This window comes from Tenrec ecaudatus, chromosome 4 (assembly GCF_050624435.1).
Source record: "Tenrec ecaudatus isolate mTenEca1 chromosome 4, mTenEca1.hap1, whole genome shotgun sequence".
Classification (NCBI taxonomy): Eukaryota; Metazoa; Chordata; class Mammalia; order Afrosoricida; family Tenrecidae; genus Tenrec; species Tenrec ecaudatus.
This window is the reverse complement of record NC_134533.1, coordinates 160444609-160468988: the sequence shown is the minus strand read 5'-3', so window position 1 is coordinate 160468988 and position 24380 is coordinate 160444609. Positions and strand designations below refer to the sequence as shown.

At 41.3% G+C, this 24380-nt stretch overlaps 1 pseudogene; it reads right to left on the bottom strand.

Moving 5' to 3' along the window:
- Positions 1 to 284: 284 nt before the first annotated feature.
- Positions 285 to 896, bottom strand: LOC142447198 (lymphocyte antigen 6E pseudogene; annotated as a pseudogene).
- Positions 897 to 24380: the final 23484 nt, after the last annotated feature.

The following is a 24380-nucleotide window of genomic DNA, read 5'->3' as shown; positions in this document are numbered from 1 at the left end:
GGGGTGTGGCCGACACAGGTGGGCAGTCCCTGAACACGCATGAACTATGGGGAGAAGGTGGTATAGGTGGCAGAGATGGTGGCATGACCTCCCCACTCACTCCTGCACAGGGGCACACAGCCACCTGTGGCTATCTGACCCCCTATGTACCCACCGACGTCCACCCCTACACCAGGCCCAAGCACACCAAGACCCCGGCACTGGCTTGCCCAGAGGCGGTGGGCAGTGCTGGGCTACAGGACCATCCCACGAGCATCAGGGGGGACCAACCTACATGTCCTCTTTCCAGTCCCCTTAGGAAGTACACACGCTTTCCTAGAAGTGAGGACAGTCGCTTCTTCAGGGAGATGAGCAGCTGCGATGGGTGGTGGGACTGGACGGTGGCAGTGAGAGGAAACTGGGGGGTGGGGTGGGCAGGGGCCCCATGGTCAGAGGCTGGGGTGCAGCAGGGCCATCCGCAGGCTGAGCAGGAGCCCTAGGCCCAGCAGGGTGGTGCAGACCCTTGGCCCACCGCCGGCCGTGCTGATGTTGCACAGGAAGCTCTGGCAGCAGTGGGTGCCCAAGGCCATCATGCCCAGGTTCACACTGGGGCCCGGGCAGATGGGGGAGCACATCTTGTTCAGGGTCCGGCCGAAGTCCACCACGTTCCCAATGCCGCCTGAGGTGGCCACTGTCACGAAGTAGCAGTAGGAGCTGGAGCAAGTGGTCAGAGTCAGACACTTGAGGTTACTTGTCTGGTCCTTGCAGGTGAAACAGGTGAGGCCGTGCGCTTGGTGGGAACCCAGGAGGGCAGTCAGCAGCACGGACAGGAAGACCTTCATCATGGAGAGACTTGCACCAGGGAGCATGCCCACGGACCCGCCTCGCGCGCCGCCGCTGCCGCCGCCGCTGCCTCTCCAGACCCACGTAAGATTTTCTTTGATAAATGACGTATGGCTGTGCCCAGAAATCAAACCATGATAGCCATTACATTTCCTACTTTGCCCTGCTACCAGGAATGGCAATGCTTGTTTCTGTTGTTTAGTGTTTGTATTTATTGCTGTTTTTATTTGTTATTTTTTGCTAAATTGTTCTCCATTGTAACAAGACAAAAATAAATATTATGAGTTAAGCAGCAACAAAAAATCATCCAGCAAAATTAGGGTCGAAAGAGGAACTGTATATACACAAGCTGTATATACACTGTATACACACTCAGATATGTATATACACTGTGTATATACAATTGTATACACACTCAGATCAAAGTTGATGAAAAAATAACATTCCGTTTTCTAGAAGCCAAGTCAAAGAGCAAAAACACAAAACATTACACAGGCTGGGAAGCAGGGTTGGCAGGGACATTTATTAGACAAGAAGCGTTTCTTGTCCTTGAACTCTGAGAGGAAAGAACTATCAAGGAGTTAATAGGAAGAGAACTTGAATTTGGAACATTCTGTTCTATTAATGGGTGTCTGGATGGATAATGTAGGAATGGTAGAACCGTGATATATAGGTGATAGATGATTGACAAAACTTCCTCTTTTTGGTTTTTCTTTTTGCCACTTTGCTTTTGTCTTTCTTTGTATTAAGGATCCTTGGCATAGAATGCCGATAATCGTGAACTGCTCACTTTCATGAAAGGACCACTGGAGATGTGGTTGCTATAGCAAACCAAGTGTGGTAAAGAAACCAGTTGGTTCCTGGCTGTTGGAAAGCAGCCATCTAAGTAAGACATCAACTGAATCCACATGGAAGATTCACACCAGCCAGTGTAATTCAAGGACAATAAAGAATAAAATCCAAACCCAAAGGAGGAATGGTATTGGAGCTTACGTTGTGAACACCTGCTTCGTAGAAAGCTATTGATGACAGTGGACGCCCATAGCTGAGGGCTATGAATTAGCCTTACTATCAGACAGTATTGTAAAGTTGGTAGATGTCGTTAGGTTAAAATGCGATGAATGCCTTACCATTTGATCTCTCTTTGGGTTCATTTTAAATTTCTTTTCAGTTTTTAATGTTTTCTACTTTTTGATAGTGGGTTTTCTGTTTTGTCTAGTTATTTTGGAGGTTTTGCTTGCTTCCTATTTCTGCTTTGTATATTTTTTGTAGATGAAATCCAGGTAGCTCTATAGAGACAATAACTGGCTTAATAATGTCCTAGGAGGATAGCAGGGAAGGATGGGCGAAATGGAGAGCTGGAAACAATGACTATGAGAAGAAAATGGTCTGAAATTGATTGTGGTGATGATCACACAAATTTTTTGATATGATTGAATGATAAAATTGTATGACACATAAAGAATGGGCAATAAAATATTTTTTAAATTTTTGAGCTACTTCAATCCTGTTTAAGAGTGAGATGTAAATAATATATAGAGATGTAGGCAAAATAATTATCTCTCACTCTTCCTCAGTTTAGGTTTGAGATTATTACCTAATCCTATTTTTGAAAAGTTTCATTGTGAATTAGGTGAAAGTTTGTAGAAAAGATCATCTGTTTTACACTCAACAATCCAAACATATTGTGTTTTAAACCATCCATTATAATCTCCTAAAAGTACCCATCCATATCCCACTGTGTCCCTGTGTCTCCTGTATCCTTTTCCTCTTCTTTCCTAACACTTTGAACCTTGTCCTACCTTGGGTAAAGGCTGTCCTTTGGGTCTTAAATTGCTTATTACTCTGACATGGAGATGAATTCATTTCCAGAGCCGAAGGGTAATCACTGAGTATGATCTTGCAGGTTCCACCAATCTCTACAGGACCAAAAAGTCTGGTCTCATTTAGATTTTGAGTTTTATCCCATGTCTTTCTCCCACTCTATCCAGGACCTTCTAAGGTGGTCCTTTTCAGAGTACTTGCTAGTGGTAGCCAGATGCCATCTAGTTCTTCTGGTCTGAGCTCTGGGAAGAGTAACATTTGCATAGTTCATTAGTTGACTGGAAAAATTGTTTCCATATAACTTTCAATTTTTAATCACTTTTCTTCCAGAAAGGAGACACAGATTTTTTTCACCTTAACAGTTCAGGAGCTTTTGAGATTCCAGTCATTATTTATCCAAGTCAGACTAGAAGGTTGTCTTTGTCAACTATGCGATGTTAGCTGACGGTAATATCCCCCGCCTCATAACAATGGAAGGTTAAATCTAGGAAGTTTTATAATTTTGCAAAGTGTATGTTTCCCTACAGTCATGGATATATTTGCATAAAAGTAAATTGTTGTTGTTAGCTGTCAGAGAATATGAGGTCTATTCATAGAGGCACGAGGTTCAAAAAATGAAATGGCCTGATTCTGTACCATCTTTACAATTGCTGTTATGTTACCACCTACTGTTGCAGCCACTGTGTCCATCTTCAGGATTTTTGCCCTTCTATCTCACCACGTGTGATGCTCTTCTCCAGGGATTGGTCGTTCCTGATAACATGCCCAGTCAACTGGAGCGAAGACTCATCCTTTTCACTACTAAGGAATATTCTCTCTGTACTTCTTCCAAGACATATTGGTTTTGTTTTTCTTGCAATCCACGGTCCACTTTCAATATTCCTAATCTACATCATAATTCAAATACATCAATTCTTCTACTTTGTTATTCATTTTCCAACTTTCACGTGCTTATGAACTGATTGAAAATACCAAGGTCAAGCACATTTTAGTCCTTAAAGTGTCGTCCTTACTCTTCAAGGCTTTAAGGAAGTCTTGGGCAGCAGATTTGTTTGATTTTTTGACTGCAACTTATAAGCAAAATGAAATTCTTGACAACTTCAATCTTTTCCCTATCATGATGTTATCTATTGGTTCCATTTGTGAGGATTTTGGAGTTCATTAGATTGCATTGTAATCCATACTGAAGACCGCAGTATTTAATCTTCATCATAAAGTACTTCCAGTCTTCCTCACTGCCAGCAAGGAGGGCTAAGTCATCTGCCAACTTCATGTTCTTAATAAGCCTTCCTCCAATCCTGATGCCAAATTATTCTTCAAGCTGCCAAAGTCCAGGTTCCCTGATTATCTGCTTAGCATAGAGACTGAATAAGTATCGTGGAAGGATACAGCTTGGCAGCGCAGCTTTCTTGATTTTAAACTATAAAGGATTCCCTTGTTCTGTTTGTAAAATTATCTATGTGTCCAGATATGGCATGATCACAATGAAATGTTCTGGAATTCCCATTCTTCTAAATGGTATCCATAGTCTATTATGATCCATAAAATGAAAAGTTCTTGCATAATCAGCAAAACACAAATAAACATTTTTCCTGTATTCTTTATGCTAAGTCGTGATTTATCTGAGGTCAGGAATGATCTTTCCTGCCACATCCTTTTCTTAACTTGACTTTAATTCATATAGCTCTCTGTCAATGTATGACAACAACCATATCTGACGGGAACCATTATCTACAATTGATCTTAGCCCAAAGGCCGAAAAGCAATATATCTGAATTATCACAAATAAAATTTTAGTTACATGTGATCTTAATGATATTGTTTTTTTTTAAAAAAAAAAACACCCACAGTCTGTTGGATCACCTTTCTTTGGAATTAGCACAAATAAGAATCTTTTCCACTCAGTTGACTAAGTAGCTGTCTTCCAAATTTCTTGGCAAAGAAAAATGAGTGCTTTCAGTACTTCATCAGCTTGTTGGAACATTTCCATGGGCATTCTGTCAATTCTAGAAACCTTGTTTTCTCTAATGATTTTGGAGCAACTTAGAATTTCCCCTTCCATATCATCATCTCCCAATCATGTATTCCTCTTAAAATTGTTAAATGTTGACCAGTCCCTCTAGGTACGGTGGCTCTGTGTATTCCGTCCGTCTTCTTTGGATGCCTTCTGAAGCATTCAATATTTTGCTCATGGAATCCTTCAATATTGAAACTGGAAGCTTGATATGTTTCCCCTCAATTCTTTCAGCTTGAGATATGCTGAGTGTGTTCTTCCTATTTGCCTTTCTAATTTCAGGCCTTTGCTCACTTCATTATGTTACTCTGCTTTGTCTTCTTCAACTGCCCTTTGATACTTTAGGTTTTAGTCTCTCTGTACCCTTGTTTGTTGTTTTCTTCTTAATTTGCTATTAAAGCTGGGTGGGGTGATTTTGAATTGTTGCTTTGATTTGCATTTCTTGAATGGTTATTGGTCACATACATTATTTCATCTATTCATAGGTTACCTGAAAGTCCTCTGTTTTTGACCTAAGACCAAGTTTTAATTGGCTTATTTTCTTTTTCCTTGTTGAGGTGTTGAAATGTTATATAAATATTTATAGCTAGTGTTTTTTCTGAAGTCATTTCTCATTGTTTTGTTTGTTTTTTACCAGTCTTGGGGTTCTGATTTTTACTCTTTGGTTATGATGTTTTGATGCATATAAATGTTTATTAGAAAGTCTCAGTCTTCTATTTTAACTTATGCTATTGGTCTGTTTTCATTATATTTTATTGTGTATATCAGCATTAGGATGCCAACTTGTCTCTATATTTTCACTGGTTAATTTTATAGTTCTAGGATTTACATTCAGGTAAAAATCAAGATCACCTATGTCTAACTTGTCTCTTTTTGTATGTGGTATAAGAGATGAGTTATGTTCTATTCTTCTGCAAATAGATATCCAGTTTTGCCAGTATCATTTGAAAAAGAGATTATACCTTCTACATTTAATGTCTTAAGACCCTTTGTCAAAGATTAGCTGTCCATCGGAGAATGGATTTCCTTTGAGGTTCTCAATTCTGTTCTCTTTTTCTATGTGTCTGTCTTACAAATATCAGGCTGTTTTGACTACCTTAATGATATTGTTGGTTTGAGAACTGGACGTGAGAGCCTCCTGCTTGTTCTTTTTCAGGGTTCTTTGCTTATCTGGAGACTCTTTCTTTTCCATATAATGTTAATGATTCGTTTTTCTACTTCTCTAAAGAATGATGCTGGAATCTTTAAATCACTTTGGATAATATTGACAGTTTCACAATGTTGTCTTTTTACACATAGATGTAATACATTCTTTCAATCATGCAGGTCTCTTCTGGTATTCTAATAATAGTACTTTGTAGTTTTCTTTGAGTAAGTCTTTTGTTTCTTTGGTTATATTTATCCCTAGCTATTTCATCTTTGGGGTGGCTGGAAGAAGAATTTATGTTAGAAAGATTAATATAACACTGATAATAATGAGGTGGAGATCAAAGATGTGTCAAATGTTTGACCTTTTCAAAATGCCCTACAACCTCTCACTGTTTTCCAATTAAATTGACAGTTGTTGATTTGCCTATTTGGGGTCAAAAGAGGAACCGTACATACATAAAACTTGGGGTTTAGACAGTGGTTGGCTGGAAGCAGGATCCAGAGCAAGAGAGCAAACTTGGTGACTGCTGTTCAGGGCAGCTGCAGAGAGGGAAAAGGTACAAAGTAAAAAAGTTGCCACTTGCATGGCCAGGCCAGGAGTACAATGGGGAGAATGCCAAGAGGGCTACCCGAGTCCTGGGCCCACAGTCATTTCGGTTGGCAACTGGTGCCCGACTAGTGTTCATCACAGGTTTTAGGTACGTGTTGAGTCAGGAAGAAGAGATCATGAAAATAACGTCTAATCAACTCTTGGGCTCTCTTTGATGGAGGTATGGCTTTTGCCTTTTAATGTCCAAAGGTTTGGAAGAGGACACACTGATCATTGTGCACCTCTTAGTTGAGCCAGGTCTAGTCTCAACCAGTGCAGTGGCCCCAGCCTCTTACTTTTTTTCAAATAAGCAGACAGTTGTTGGTTTGCCGATTAGGACAACTGGCAGTTAGTTTACTTTTCGGCAGAGACTATAACTACAGGTGTAGAGGCTGGGGTTTACAATACATCGACACATGTAGAAGTATGGCTAGAAGAAGAAGCCCGGGTGCCATAGTTACCATCTGGACTTCGATCTGCAAAGCCAGCAATTCTGCTCCCATAAAGGGTTACGCTTCTGAAATTCCCAGAGGTAGCTCTACCTTGTTCTGTGGGGTCCCTATGAGTCAGCGTCCCTCAGTGGCAGTAAGTTTTTTGTAACTTGAAGGCCTATACTGTCATTAGCTACATTACAGTAGCTATTTCAAATGATATCCTTTTTCCTGATTTCCTTTTTCAGAGCTTTGAGAGCATAAATAAATTGGGCTGATTTGTGAAGGATGGTCTTAAATCCTGCCATTCAGCAATCAATCCAAGAACTCCAACCATTTTCTTGCCTAGTCGTTGGCATGCTCTATATGCGGATCCTATCACCTGCAAATAGAGCTTAACTTCTTTAGGATATCTTTGCGTTACCTTTTCCAAAAGATATTCAACTATGTGGATCATCACAAACCATGGATGACATTGAGAAGAATGGGAATTCCAAAACACTTCGCTAGGCTCGTGTGGAACCTGTACATGGACCAATAGGCAATTGTTCAAACAGAAGACTGAGTGGGTTAAAATCTGGAACACTGTGTCCCATGTTGGCACTGGAAAGTCTGAGCCACCAACGTTTAGGTTAGCAGTCCAGATTTTAACCTTTATACCAGGAGGATTCCTTAAAGATTTGTGGAGCAGTTCTTGGGCCATGGAAAGGGATTTGTATATTAGGTATAAACAGAAGCCATTTGAGGTCTATAGCGGGTAAAAACAAGTGGTGTGATCTGATAAGCAAGCACCTTGTGAGCTCCCTCTGTGGGCAGTGTGAAGAATGAGCTGTAAAGGAAGAAGGGGTGGTTGGTAAAATGGCAGTTCCAGATGAGAGCTCATGTTGTGTGATGAGGACTGAGGAGTAGGGTGACGTGAAGTCAGTAGATTGGCGATGTTGACAGTACTAAGGAGGGCTCAACAAAAGAAGAACTAAGGTGATTCCTAAGTATCTTGAGACATTTGATAGACAGGGATGCTTAGGAGAAGAATAATACTGGGCGATAGAAATCAAGAATTCTGCTAAATACATCTTAAATGCAGTTGGAAACATGACTAGAACATGGAGGTAAAATTGGAGCTGTAAATATAAATTTGGGTTTCATCGGCAAATAGGGGCATGTAAACCCTTCCTATGGAATGAGATGACCTTGGTTAAAGGGCGGGAAATTGACGAAGGATGCCCTAAATAGAACAGCATTAAGGACGTGCATAGGAGGAAGAGAAGCCAGCAGAGGAAGGCAAATAGGTGAAATAGGATAACAACTAGGATAAACATCATTTTGATTCTCTCAACGGCATTAGAACTATCCTGATTATGTGAATTTGGCTGTCTGCATTATGAGAAATGTTCTCATCGGGCAGAATTGTCACTATATTGATATGCTGCTATTCTTGTAATTATTTTCATTACTTGCTTAACCTGACACGACTGATATTTATTATTTGCCCCACTGATCAATGTAATACAATTTTTCTTAGAATTCTATTCTGGGGAAATTTACTGAGTTCTTAAACCAACAAACACAGAAAGTGGATAAACGCTCTTCCACTGTGGATCAATTGTTCCCTGCCACAGATGTTTAGCTCAGGCAACGTAAAGAGCAAGGTAACTGCGGTCACTCTCTACAAGGCCCACCGACAGCCTGTGTGCTATGTTTGCCCCCCTCCATCTGATAGTCTCATTGACTTGGGCAGCTGAGGTTACCTGTGTCTAAATTAAGCAATAAAATGCTGGAAAGTGGCCTCATTTGCAGATGGGCAAGTACAGTACCCCTAAAGATCCTTTTGTTTGTTTTTATCTCTATTACTATTATCTTACCACAGAACTTTGGGTTTTTTTATTCATTTGAAATCATCTGCTACTATAAACAATGGAGAACTTGGCCTGCTGCCATTGACCTCAGGCACAGCTCAGAACTTGATCAAGACAAAGGTAACATCTTTACCCAGCATCATTTTACTCCTTGAGGAAACCGAAGCAAACCTGGACTGGCTACTTTTTGAACAGAAAATACCTCCTATATCTCTGTCAGCGCCTCCTGGGGTCTTGTGGTGCCACCCGCTCTGTCTCGAGCTGCGCTCTCCTTCAGAAAGCTTGGGTTCGCCCTTGGCGTCTCCTCTTTTAGATCGAGATTCCTGTGTAATCTCTATCTCTGAACACAGTATATGGCTAGTGGATTGCAAATTCTTAATAAAGGGCCTGCTTTCTACAGTTGTGGATGGTTTGATGAAGAATGTCTTATTCTGTTCGTTTCATTCGTTAAAAAATATTTGGGAATTTTTGGTTGTGATTCTTCTGTTTGCTTGCTCTGAAAGGGTTATGGGCTATAATGGGCCTTGTTGCATATATGTCTTTCTGTCCCTGAGCTTGTAGAGTTATCAAAGTAGTTTTAGGTTATAATATTTTAGAAAACAATATTGCAAAGGAAGTAGACAGTTTAGCATGCAGATGGGTTGCCTGTGCCCTGCAGAGGAGATTGGTGAATTCTTGGGGTTTGTTTCATGCTTGTTGTTGCTAGGGGCCATCCAGGCGAGTCTCACTCAGAGGAGCCCTGTTTACAACACAACACAACACAACACAACACAACACTACCTGGCCCTGCGCCATCCTCACCATCGGATCCACTGTTGGAGCCACTGTTAATGTATCTCCTCCCGGGTCTCCCTCTTTTTCCCCGCCTTCTACTCTATTAAACATGATGCCCATCTAGAAACTCGTCTCTTCTGAGAGCAAAACCAAAGTCCACGAGATGAAATCTCCATATCATTACCTCTAAGGAGCATTCGACCGTGCTTCAGAACAGCTCCGGTGAAGGATAAGTTTACGATGAGCCAGTCCCAAAGAAGGGGAGCCAGGACTCCGCTATCAGCGAGAAAAAGAACTGAGAGTAGAGCATGTCCTTTGGACCCAGCATTTCTGCCCTGAGAACTTCTTATACCCTGGCGAAAGAGCTGCAATACTAAGTAAAATGATGAAGGTCGGCACGGGTAGGTGTTCGATAGCAGTGGTCTGAGACGGCACACTCTGCAGTGTGCTCACTGGTCCATGAAATGAAAACACTGAGCATTTTTCAGGCAAGAGCCTTTTAGGGAGACTAGGGAACCTATAGGCATATAACTATAGGCAGTCAGTAGAATTGGAGCATTTGCCTGAGAAGGGCAAAGGCCGGGCATCAGTAGAGCCCAGCAGTAGAGATCAAGCTAAGAAGCAAGGCCTGTTTGTGGACATGGCCAAGAGAACGCTGAGATTTGTCCTGGTTAGAAGTATTCTGATTGATAAGTTGTGTCTTAAAGCCTTTTGTCCCCCCGTTACTTCCAAGTTGTTGTTGATTCTGATTGCCTGGTGCTTCCCTAATCAACCCATAGCTCTGTGTGCGACTCTGCTCTGTGAGTTCCATGTACTCATTGCAATGCGGGACGGAGCCCAGAAGAGAAGCAGAGAGTTCTCCGGGGCAAAGGGAAGGGGACATGAAATTATGAAATACCAAATATTTTAACAAATATGTAAAATACCAGAAGTATTCACTCATCTAAGTCAAGAAAGTCGGTTTAGTGGCCAGAAGAAATCTATATTTATATCCATTCCAAGGACAGGTGATCCAACAGACTAGGGAAATTATCAAGCAATATCACACTCTCATACACAAGTAGAAGTTGGCTAAAGATAACTTTTAAAGGTGACAGTATATATCAAGAGATTCGAGTCAGATTCAGAAGAGGATATGAAAAAGGGACTATAATTGGTGACAGATCTTAGGTGAAAGCAGAGAATACCAGAAATATATGTACCTCTGTCTTATTAACTATTCAAATATAGTTGAATCTATAGATCATAAAAATTTATGGGAAACATTACAAAGAATAAGACTCCCAGAACTTTTAACTGTGTTTCTTTGGAATGTGTACATAGATACAGAAGTGATCATATAAGCAGAGCAAGTGAACGATGAGGGATTTAAAATTTAAAAAAAGTATATTTCAGGGTTATATCATTTCACTATACATATTCACCATCCCAATAATCTCAGAGGCTCGACCATATGAAGAACACAGCAGGAAGAATGGAGAAAGACTCATTAACCATCCGTGAGAAGCAGATGACATAACCTCACTTGCTGAAAGCCAAGAGCACTTGGAACATTTCCTGATGAGATCCAAAGATTTCCAAGGATTTTATTTAACTTTAATCCACAATCAACACCCAAGGTAGCAGTAGTCAAGAGATACAATCAGCTACCGCATTGGGCAAATAAACTGTAAAAGTCCGATTTAAAGTGTTAAAAGATGTCACCTTCAAGACGAAGTGTGGTTAATGCAGGCAATTGTATTTGCAATCACCTCCGGTGCATGTGAATGCTCAATAATGAATAGGGAAGAACCAAGAAGAATGTATCCGTTTGAATTACAGTATTGCTGAAGAATACTTACTGCATACACCATGCACTGCCAGGAAAACAAACAGATATGTCTAGAAGTACAGCCAGAATTCTCCAGTGAATTGATCATGGCAAGACTTTATTTAATATACTATGTGCATATTATTAGGAGGGTCCAGTCCCAGGAGATGGACACCATGTTTGGTAAAGTATGGGTCAGTGAAAGAGAGAAAGACCTTTTGAGATGAGATGAGATGGGTTGAGAAAATGGCTGTAATAATGAGCTCAGACAGCAAGGACTAGGAGAATGACCTAAATTCAGGCAGTGTTTCTTTGTTTTACATAGGGTCATTCTGTATTTGAACCGACAGGAGAGCACCCAGCGACAACACAGCAAGAAATGTTTCCGGAGAAGATGCTGGACTAGGAGCCAGACCTGAGTGGTGCTACAGTGCTAATTAGATGCCTAACCTTACACACTTGACAATTTGCTACCACTGTTTCAAAAGGCAAAGTTAAACCAGACAGTGCATAAAATTCCTTCTATTTCTAACGTTACATTTTTCTAATTCCTTTGTATTGAAGAAGAGTCTCTTACCTTAAGAAGAAACCTAAATACAAAAGAGCAAGGACACAGAGTAAAGAAACACGAGACTCTAAGAGTTACGTGTACATCTGGGCCCTGGCCTTCCTTGAATTGTTTTAGACTTGTGCAAACGGCATTCTCTCTTGCAATGTTTCCTGATAAATATTTCAGGCAAAGAGTCACTTAGACATACAATAACATTGAGATTGATGTTAGCATTGCATGAGGGCCTTCAGAACATTCCTAGAAAACGCTAATTAAAAAATAATAGAAGTGTCTCAGAGACATTTCTTTAAAATCATTTTATTGTGGGCTCTTGCAGCTCTTAGAACAAGCCATGCACATATCCAAGAAGTCCGGCACATTTACACATATGTTGCCATCATCATCTTCGAAACATTTTCTTTCTGTTTGTGCCCTGGGTATCAGCTCCTCATTTTCCCCCTCCCTCTCTCACCCTCCCTTTCTCATGAACCCTTTATAATTTTTTTTAATGTCTTACACCAATGACCGCTATTCTCCCTTCACCCACTTTTCTATTGTTCATCCCCCTGGGGGGTTGGATTTTATGTCGAATATTAAGATAGGTTCCCCTTTTATCCCTCCACCTTCCCCTTCCCCTTCCCCTTCTGGTATTGCTACTCTCATTATTGGTCCTGAGGAGTTTATCTGTCCTGGATTCCCAGTGTACATGCTCTGGTCTAGCCGGATTTTTAAGACAGAATTGAGGTCATGATAGTGGGCGAGTGGGGTGGGGGAAGGAAGCAGTAGAGAACTAGAGGAAAGTTGTAAGTTTTGTCGGTGCACACTGCACCCTGCCTGGCTAGTCTCTTCCTTGTCCCATAAACTCTTTGAAGCCCTGTAGTGATTAAGATCCCACACACTACTTTTGTTTTGGTTTGTATTTTAGTGTGATTAGTTCTTCCAGGAAAAAAATGAATATATTCTGTACTTTGCATTAATAAAAGATTGACCAAAGGAAGAAAATCAATACCTATTCTTATGTGTCATATTTTTGTTGCTTTACATACATGGCCATATTCACCAACATCGCACCAATTCCAACTCATAGCAACCCTCGTGGGACCTGACAGCCTCATCTTTCTCACAGAGAGCAGCTAGTGGGTTTGAACCCATGACTGCAATTACCACTCCAACAGCTACCTGACGACAAGGAATCTGGTTACTGTAAGATTTGAATCCAGATTTCATTTTTAAAAGACTCTTTCTTATTATACCTCTACCATTCCCGAAATTTAACAAATTAATATTATTTAATTTTAAAATGCTTAAGAATGGTTCAGAGGACCAGCTCTGGCTACAGAATGCTTAGAATCAGTCATTCAGGCTTCACTGTGACATAGTTAAAATAGATTAGCCTTTTTTTACTGTTGAGTATGTTAACAGGAATACAGAAATTACTGCATGTGTCTGGATAATATCAATTTTGGTTTTAGTATGGTAGGCATTGAAATAGGCTATAAATAAAAATAAATTTATCTAATGTTTGTCTTTCTGAGGTGGGCAGGATGCTCCTAGGAGACAGGATGACAAGACTTCATCTTACATACCTTGCACATATTATCAGGAGACTCCGGTCCCTGGAGAAGGACATCATGCCCTGAAGAGGAAGGGCCTCAGTGAGCTGGGTTGACACAGTGGCTGCAACCGTGAGCTCAGACAAAGGAACACTGGGGAGCATGGCCCTGGACCATGCAGTATTTTGTTCTGTTGCGCATCGGGCCCATATGGGTTGGAACTGACTTGAGCGCATGTAACAAAAACAACAAAAATGGTGAGAAAACTAAGGCTCATACAAACCTAGAAACTGAGCCAGGACCCCTCGCAAGTAAATGGCACTCACTCACTGATAGCCAGTCCATTCTGGCTCAGCGCTACCCTATACACTTTGGGCAGCTAATGAGAAGGTCAACATTTGAAGCCACCAGGCATGCAGAGGGAGAAAGATGATGCTGTCTATTCCCATAAAGTTACAGTTTTTGAAACTCACAGGGGCAATTCTACTCTGTCCTTTTGAGTTTCTATAAATCAGAATGAAGTAAATGGTAGTTTAGTGTATAATTTGTATTCACTAAATTTGAAGTTTCAAGTACCGTATAAACCCACGTATAAGCTCAGTTTTTCAGCACTTTTTAAATGCAGTTTTTGTAGTTAAAATTAGGTGCCTCAGCTGATATTCAGGTCAGCTTATAGTCGAGTACACATGGTAAGTAATGTTTTAAAGCACATTCATTTATCAGGGTAATTGATGCCTCGTACCACAGCAGAAAATTCTGGTTGTTCAGGGGCCTAGTGGCGTCTAACCACATCCACTGACCTAAACTAGCCGCATGACCGTGACCTGGCTGCAAAGGAAGATGAGAAAAGTAAGGGAGCAAATGGATAGTTGCTGGCTTTGTTTCTGCCAAATTAAACTATTGCTTAAAAACTCACATCTGAATTTTTGGATACCTTATCAGTTGACATTTTAGATTGTGATATACGTTGTTGAATTTTAGTGGCAAATCTATTACAATGACCGTGACTCATTTGATCTCAACAATACTCCCATCTGAGAACATCACATCTCTTTCTTTGAACAATCTTTCTCCCTCTCTCTCCTCCTCACACGCTCATACTTTCACATGCAGTTCTCATGGGAATTGTCGAATTTGCAGATGTCCTTTTCTCCTGACCCGGGATGATGAGGGCAGAGTGGCACACCTAAGACCCTTGAACAAACGATAAACGTCCCTTTTCACCACAGTTGATTGGTCCAGAGATCCAAAGATGGTTGCTAATTTTGGAATCTCAAAACGCAGCTCAGTTGGAGTTCCTCCCTATTCAGCCTGATGGTATAGAGGTTCAACCTGGGCCCGCCACGGCTGTTCCAAACCACCAGCAGCCTCGCAGGGGAAACGCTGAGCTTTCTACTCCTGTAAACAGTCACATCTGGGAAATGGACAAGGCGTTGCTGTCAGTCAGCATGGACTGGGTGGAGTGAGCTCAGTATGTTTTCGAAAGAAAACAATTGGTCTCCAGCTAATGGTAGTTTTGATATGTGAGTATAAAAATTCGTAGTATTGTTAGATCCCTCGTGGGAGAAACATACCTCGTTGCTCAGCTCCGTGCAAGAAAGAATTCACTCCGAAGCCTGGATTGTGATCCAAGTGAGTCTTATGAAAGTTAGAAGGAGCTTCAGGTGTACACAGGCAACCTCAGGGCCCCTCACCCCCCCTCCCCACCCCTGTCCCCACCCCTACCCCCATCCCCACCCCCGTAGATCCTGCCTAGAAGCTGCTCCAGAAAGTCACAGGGTGGGCTCCGGGATCCTGCCTTTTCAATTCCTCCACCGGGAGGTGTGGTTGACGACCCTGGTCGACTCCATTGGCTGAATTGAATGCACCTGGCCCAGATGGGCCAATCCAGGTGCAGTGCCCACCTTGTTGTACCACCCCTTCCTGGCTAGAAGCTTGAACCTTTGAGCATGCCTAATGGATGCCTTCGTCAGTCCCTATGCTTAGCTACCTAACAATATGGCCACCTGACCTCTAACATCCCAAGCAGCAAGGAGAAGCAACATCAACTGTTCAAAAGCTTGTTCCAAGGAGGCGGGTCAGATACTTCTTTCCTACACGTCCTTTGCACCAATCCTGACGCTCCTTGTTCTGCCATCCACACTGTTCCCTTGTGGGTTCAACAATCTGTTGCAGTGCACATCGAACTCACGGACAGTATTAATGAACATGGGGTTTATTAAGGAAATTATTTTTCGGGTTCAGGAAAGACAGGAAACAATTCTTATGGATCAACTTCTCTCTAGGGCCCCCAGGTCCCTCGTCCCTGGGGTCTCTTGGACTGCCCTGATTTCTGCCTTGTTTGAGCAAGGGTTACGAAGCTATTCAGCTGCAGAATAAGTGCCCGGAGGCACCCTCCTCCAGGGGCCAGCTTTCTGCCCCAGGGTACTCAACTTTCTTACTTCTGAGTCAGCAAATTCTCCGAGGAATTTCATTAAACCAGCAAGCCTGGAGGCACTCAGCTCTTGTTCTGTGGACTGGAAAGGCCATTGCCCGTCTCTTGCTAGCCTCGGGTTCTGCTGACTACTCTACAATGCTTCTGCACTGCTTTGTGCTGTCCCTCACTCTCTCCAGGGTTAATTGCCTGCAGGGTCTAGAAAGTTGTCAGCCCAGGGAACCCAGATTTGCCCCCAGCTATTTTCTTCCTTGGTGGTAGTCATGTTTTCTCTTTGCTCACACCTCTCACCTTTTCTCTCTTGTAAGGCAAAAGGTAGGACTCCAAAGAAGGTGGTCACTTGGGTAAGGCTGGTGACTTGGGTGTATCCCACACTAATGACGCCTCACTAACATAGTAAGCAATCTAGTGCTGTTGGTTGGTGTCAGCCAGGGAGTGATGATTTATCATTGACCCGGTACACAACTAAGAGACATGCCCAGTCCTGCACGAGGCCTGTTTGAGCCCATTGTTAAAGTCAATTCATCTCCATGAAGGTCTTTCTCGTTGTCGTAGACTGTCTGCCAGAGGTCACGAAGACAGCCACTGTACCGCAGAGCTGCTCATGCTGTCAGCAGCCAGAGGAATTCAGCTTTAAGGGGAGGAAAACAAGAGAACAAAGAGAAAAGGGATATGGTAGAAATTGTTGATAGAGGCTGTCAAGTTGGCTTTGACGCACAGTGACCCTGTGTACAATGGAATAAAACACAAAGAAATTGTGCTAGCATTAACTAGGACCCTGGTTTGAGGCGTTTTAGAGCTCAGGCTAATTAAAGTACAGTATGAACTTATCAAAAAGATGTGGCTCGGCCCTAACCTGATGAGGAGATCATTTGCAGTGATTGGGATCTGGACGATCCAGGTGGCTAATTATTTTGAAATATCAACTCTGCCCGGGGCTCCACTGCTTTCTTCTTTCTGATTATTTCAATGGTTTCCTGGTCCAAACACCAATCATCTTTAAGTTCGAACTGGTTTTCTCTTATTTCCAACCAATTTTTCTGATTAATTCACTACTTGATTCTATCCATATTTGTTAGGAAGTCACAATGTACCACACAATATTTTAGGTTCTGGGGATAAAGAACTGCACGAAACAAAATAGCCACTGCTTAAGCAACTTGTAGAAAAAACATGATTTTTTTGTGTGAAAACACTCCTGGTGTAAAGCAGCCATGGAGGTGTAATGGTTATGAATTGGGCTACGATCCACAAGGATCAGCAGTTCGAAACTACTGGCCACTCAGCAGCGGGAGAAAGACAGGGCTTCCTGCTCTCGTAAAGAGTTACAGTGTCAGGAACTCGCAGGCACAGTTCAACCGTGTCCTACAGGGTCAAGAGGCATTCACTCAATGGCAATGGCTTTTACCTAATGTGCTCCCACCTTGTTCCAGTTATTTGAGATTCCATACTAGAAAGGTGTAAAACTGAATAAATAGAAGATACATTGAATCACTGAATGAGTAAAGTGCTCTTTGTGTAACTGCTGTTATATAAGGAAACTTAGCAACAAGGAGAAAATCAATCTAACAAGTTTTGGTTAAAGAATTAGAGCCATGTATATTGGGCGAGAGAACAGTGTCATTTAAAGAACAAAAATCGCATCCCTGAATAAAACACAATTTTCTTTAGTTTTCCTGAGTATTGGCAATGAAACATGTATATTCTTTTCAATAAGTGGCATTTCTGTACTTCTTAAATAAGCATTTCTACAGTTTCTTTAGCAGTATACTGAAGTCCCAAGGGGGATTCAGAAAGGCATCAGTCATGAGTTACTGTCCTGGATAATTTTCTTTGAATTATGAAGCATTGAACTATCCCTAAATAGTTTAATCAAGTTGTGTAGATGTGACTGAGTTTATGGAAAATAATTAAATAGTGTTTTCACAAGAACCACCTTTTTTACATCCTTAAATATATTTTTAAAAACTACTTCATATGTCTGTAGATACTAAAGAAAAGCCCTAGAGACATGAATATTCAAAGACTTTAGTCAGTTCAATTAAATAAAAAATAAGGTTTTGACATATTTAAAATGCATTCAAATATCATATTTCAAAATGTTACTACTTTCATTTACTTATTCCTAGAAATATTCCAGCTTCTTTAATTTTTAAGGTATAAATCTTTATAGCATTTAAAAATAAAATTCCAGAGTGTTGATGTGTATTTCCAGAGTGTTGATGTGTTTTATACAAAATTATGCACCTCTTAAAGAAGAAAAAAACATATGCGTTCAATGCTGGCTAAATTATATGTTACTTCAAAAATTATGGTGATGGAGCTAGATAAACATTTCTAAAAATAAGGTCTCTAATACTCAATGAATCCTAAGTTTATGGGTCATCTCGAAGATTAATGACAGGCCAGGATTTTTACCTTCATTTCACTCAGCCATAAAGGTTAGGTTTATAAGTTCTTATTTTTGTGCCAAGAGATTCACATTTAGAAAATTTCTTTTCGCTGTGCTGCAGCATCTTGTCTTAAACTGTCATTATGCACCACTCATCACTATCAATGTCAGATGCAATAGCACCAGCTGCTCCCGCGGCAGATAAAAATTCTACAGCCTCACAGTTTAGATGCTGACCATCCTATAATTTGCGTACTGTTTATTAGACTGTCAGTTTGATTAGTAATGGGAATTTACAGCTGAACTTAAATAACAATATGCCATTTTATTATGAGTAAACGCCAGTATGGCAGCTCCATCACTTCCTCAGCTGACAAATTTCTACCAGGTCTTTTCCCACATGCTTTAAGTAGAGACCCTACCCGCAGGTCTGAGATGGATGCCAGCAAGCTAGTTATCCTACCTCTTTCCCAAACCTCCGATGGCCTGCTTCTTTCCTATAAGGAGATTTTGCAAAAGCTACTCACAAGATTTCTACTTGTAAATCATTTACCCCAATTCGGTCGCATGACTGATCCTTGGTTGTGAGGGAAATTGGGTAAGGTAGACTTTTACTTCACAGACAGCATGCCCAACTAAAAATAGACGCTATTACTGAGGAGGAAACAGAGAAGGGGAACTGTGAAACAATTAAGACCCTTGTCACCCACCTGTATAAAAATGTACACTTCTGAGAATAAGCATCCATTGATGACAACCGAAGAAGAAGGAACACTTCCTTGTACTGATTGAGTTTGTTTTAGTCAAAGAAGTTGTCTGTCAGGGACCTACGTGATGGGGAATGATTGGCACCCATGTGGACAGAAAGCTGGTCTATGGAGGGGGAAAAGAGCAGGTATATAACAGGTATAATTTCAGTTATTGTTTTGTTTGTGTTTTAACCTAATCTAGTGCAGTTTTCATCTTAGATAACACAAATCATCTTTATAGACTAAAATGTCAAGTGCCTGATAATAGGGATGAGGGGAATTGATGTTTTGGAACACTTGCATTGAATGAGTATGTGGATGCCTTATATGCAATCATTAGATATCGAGATGCAAGGCAAATATTAGATAAATGCTAAGCAAATTGTCCCTGGGGGTGTGGCGGGTCCGGGTTGGGCTGCCAGCTGTAGTCACTGTTGAAAACCACCAATTGCTCCACGGGAGAGAGGTGAGGTTTTATGTTCCTTGGGAACAAAAAAGTGTAGTTCTACTCTGTCCTATTGCATCACTTTGAGTCCAAATTGACTCAAATAATTTATCTAAATTTAGCAAATAATCAAATTTAGCAAATAATCAACTTAAATACATGTGCCATTTGGACTTGGCATCTCCTTGGGTAGGGGCAGACGGCGGAAGTGGTTCAGTGACTGATATCTCCTCTTCTGTGCAGGAAACCGTGTTGAGTTCCTAGTAATGTACCTCCTGCGCGGTCACCACCCTCTGTCCAGGGAAGCCTGTGCTTCTATGATGCTGAATAGATTTCCGCAGAGCTTCCACCTGAGACACACTAGGAAGTATGGTCTGGTGATCTATATCTGGAAAACAGCCAATTAACACCTTCTAGACAACACTCAACTGATGTATACACAGCTCTGTATTACAAGACAGCTTTTCTTCTGCTGTGCACAGGGTTACCATGAAGTGAATGATGAGGAACTTGTTAGCAGCTAAAACATGAATATGTGTATGTGACCATTTCCAAGGGAAATCAGACGTTTTATTTAACCTGTGTGACTTATATCAGTATAACAAGGCGAAACACACCTGGCCCACAGGCCCTCTCACCAAGTGCTGCATCCTATCTAACTGACTAACATTTGAATTATGTGTCATAATGATACTCTAGCTCACTCACCAACCATTTTTTTCTCTTGAAGTTCTCAGAGAACATAAGCCTAGCGAGATACATTTTTCACTTAACTTTCACTTAGATGTAGCCACATATCTTTCCTGAGAATTCTCTAGATGAGAGCCTTTGGGAAGGTATTATTTCCTGAATAATTAGATGAAGCCTCATGAGGTCATAACTTTGGGTTTTCTTTCTCCAGAACAAGAACAGGAGGTTTGAGGTGCCGCAGCCATCTGCAGATCAAAGGGGGGAGAATGACCCGCTGATATGCAGGTGGAAAGACCGAACACATTCAGTTCTCTGATGATATTTTGATCAGTTCTATCAACTCTTGATACCATCATTTGAAAATATTAATTTGAAAAAATAAAACAAAAATACCCAACTTGTATTAGTGGAAGAACAAAACTAGCCTCTCTCGGGATTTGAATTGCCCTTGGTCAAGTTTTTAGTTTTGTGTTTGTTTTTGGTAGCAACCAGATGTCTTTTTAATTGAACTGATGTGTGACTTCAAAAGCACCTCTGGCTATTATATTAACCTCACCACCATTCCCTGTTTCGCAAGAAAAACATCATCAAGTCGATTCCAATTTACCGTGGCTCTGTCCAGCAGTTACTTCAGTTCTCGTCCTCTAACTGTGGTTTGGAACCCCCCAGAGGCACCTCAAGAAACTAGATCTGGTGACCTCCTTCTGAAACATCACCTCCTTGAACACCATCCTTCAACCAATGCTTTCTTTCATTCAACAAACAGTTCTCTCTGCACAGAGGTCACCAGCTTAAATCCTGGGCCTGCTGAAACCTTTGTGTTCTCTTTGTCCTCGAGATGCTGTCTCCGTGTCACCAGCTCCTTCTCGTGCTACCTTCGGGGCTTGGTTGGCTTCCTCCACTTCAACCTCCTCTTGCAGTGAGACTGTCAAAGTTGTTGCCAGGCACTGAACTACTGCTCTGGCCTTGGCAGGCCTTTCACTCAGATTCCAGTCTGTCAACCACAGTTTTCAAACAGCTGCTTGCTGGACCTTTCTTTCAATGGACTCCCTGGTAGTTACATAATCTGGCGTCAGTTTGGGACCTGAGAGGATTACGAGTGAAGGGGTGAAGTCTAGCCTATCAATGGGGATATAGCCAATGAGGCCTCTGTGTTGGCATGGCCTTCCCCTGAGGACTCTGAGAACTCCTGTATTTCCTCCATGGAGGCAGGAGACACTCTCTCTCGACTCACTCTCTGTGAGACACTCTGACAAGAAGCCACATGAAGCTACCCTGATGCAGCCAGAAGCCTGGGAGCTGGAAGAACCACATGGAGACCCCTGTCAGCACTGAGATGCTTACCCCGCCACTGGATCCACAAGACTTCCCATCCACTGGCCTGTGATCTTCCTGCATTCACCATCATTGCATGTGTTTCGTGAGTCCGAAGAGGACTTTATACATTGGTATTAGACATATGGGCTAATATCAGACATATGGACTTGATCTGCACTGGGCAGGGATGTTTTCTCAATATGTAATTGCTCTTGTATATAAAGCTCTTTCTTATACATATATGAGTGTATCTGAATGTGCTTCTCTAGTCTATCTCTACTAACACAGTGGGTAAGAACTGCCAATCTTTCAGTTAATAGTTGAGTGCTTATGCACTTGTACCACCTAGGAGCTTATAGATATTGGTCTAGACACCTAGAAAAGTGTCTTTTTACCTCTCTTGAAGTTATACCACTTATTGTTCCACTCTTTACTGTAAGGAAGAAGTACCATAGCAAATTGCCTATTGTGTTTTATTTTAGCTCAAGGAGGGCTGGTGGTGTAGAGGTTGTGTGGGGCACCGATCTGCAGGGTGGGCAGTTTGAAGCCACCAGTTTCCCTGAGGGAAAAGGACTGGGCTTTCTCCTCCCTTAAACAATTACAGTCTCAGAAACCCACAGGGGTCGCTATGAGTCAGTGTCAGCTCGATGGCAGGGAGTTTGGTGCTTGAAAGCGTTTGAAGACCACCCTTTCCTTCCTGGCCATTCCAGAGGCACTTCCGTTTCAATGGAACAATCACAGACAGCCACATCTTTAAGGGCCTCGCTGCCATCTTCTTTTGGGATCCTCTTATTTTTCCACTTGAACATTTCATCTCACAATAAGATTGACACTACCATCCTCACTTTGAACAAAATAAGATTCCTACATTTACACAGTTGGTAATTGAAGAAGACAGGATCAAATTCCACATATGACAAAATCTTTTTTCCTTCACTTTCTTTATAGAAAACTCTTTTTGATTCAAACTACATTACCGTTGAGGAAAACAACAAACAGGAAAAGTTAAGTGACTTTTCAAGCAGCAAGTAAGTCACAAAGGGCAGGTGCAGACAATAAGCTATTCTGGGAATCCAGGGAAGAAGACACGCCAACAGGAAGAGTATTTCAATACTTAACAATCCCCAATAAGATGTCATCATGCAATCCCCAGACACATTTTCAACTATTTGTCATGGTTTATGACTTTCAGGAAGGTCTGTAGCCACTGTGATAGTCGCAGAATCACGAGACTATACAATTCTTCTCAGGCCACTTGAGGCTGCTTCAGTAGCAAAACCCAAAGCCACAGAAATCCAAAACCAGGGGAACAAACTTCAAGGACATGTTTGGGATCGCTTTCATCATTGATCTCTTGCCTGTTGCTAGTTCAGTAAAATCCATCACAATTTGACTTATATCATACTAAAGAGCTCTGGGATTGATGACAGCATGCTTCATTGAAAGGAAGACATCTATTAAGTAAATGTGGTTAATTAGAAGTTAATTTGCTTTGAAGATAGTGTCTTAGTATTAAGGGTTGTAGACACGAGAGTGAATTAAATTCCCCCACCACTCAGTAAACATTAAGTGGCTTCTATGTGAGACATAGAAGCTCTGGTGGAGTAGTGGTTACTCATTGGGCTTCTAACTGAAAGGTCAGTAGTTTGAAACCACCAGCTGCTCAGTGGAAGAAAGATAGAGCCCTTAAGGCCCATTCTATCCTGTCCTGCAGGGCACTACAAATTGGAGCCCACTTGATCGCAGTGGATTTGGCTTTGGTTTTACATAAGAGATGCCATGTAAGGATGTAGCATTCAGAAATAACTGAGACCTCTTTTTTCTGAAAGAAAAGGAAGAGGAAGAGATGGAAGGCAGAAAAAAGAAAATAATTGCAAAGAATGAAATGTAAAGAGGACCAAAAAGAATAAGAAATCTTATCCAGACTTTCAGGGGGGAGGAGAATTAATCAATATGTTCATTTATTGGTTCAATAAGAAGTTATTAGAAAATGGAAGCCTGGAGGTACTATATGGAAACATTAGATAAAATTCCTGTCCATCTGATATGGTAGATGAAATTTAAAAATGTCCTCATGGTTGATGGCTCCAGTCCTGTTTTTGTTGATTAGGTAAGCTTAAGCAGGTCACTTAATTGTCTAAACTTTTTCTTATTAATATAAAAAATGAAGTAGCTATCCCTGCTTTTCCTTACTTCTTATGTGGCTCAAAATATAAAATGATGTGGCTCTTTAAATATATATTAGACTGTAAACATTTAACAAATGGAAATATATTTTTTATGTTTTCAGCTGGCCATCTTTTACCCAATAGAATTTAGTATTGAACAAGAAAAGTATATGCTGGCAAGGATGAGTTCAGCACTGTAAACTCACTGCTAGCACGATGAAAATCAGAGGGAATAAATGGGAAAAGCAAGCTTTTCTAGCTTTTGGCTGGTGGCAGTTTGTCTTCAAAGTCTTTTCCATAATACATCATTACAAAAACCCACCATTGTGACATCTCTATAACAAACCATCTGTCCAGTTGCCTGTATATGATGGGGCATATTTTCAGGCTAGTTGAGGCTTTGGGCTCTAGTCTTTAGGCTTACCCTCAACTATCCTAAAAATATGTCCCATTCCACATGAAGTGTGATACCTGTGCCAATGCAGATAGAAGGGTCGAGTTCATGGCCCCTTTCTCTGATTTGGCACACAAAATTCATAAGACAAAGAACACCCACCAGACTGACCTCCCGTGATCGCCAGGTAAAGCTTCCCTCCATCTTTTTATAGAAAAAGACTGGTTTTTCTTGAGATTCTGTTTTAATTGATCACTGTACAATTGATTAGATCATTAACTGCTTCCCATCGAAGCCTTTTCCGGAGAGGTTACATTCCTGGAACATTGGGGAACACATCAATCCCTGTTAATGTAACACACTTAAGAAGAGCCCTGGTGGTGTAGTGGTTACACAGTGGGCTGTGATTGCTAGGTCAG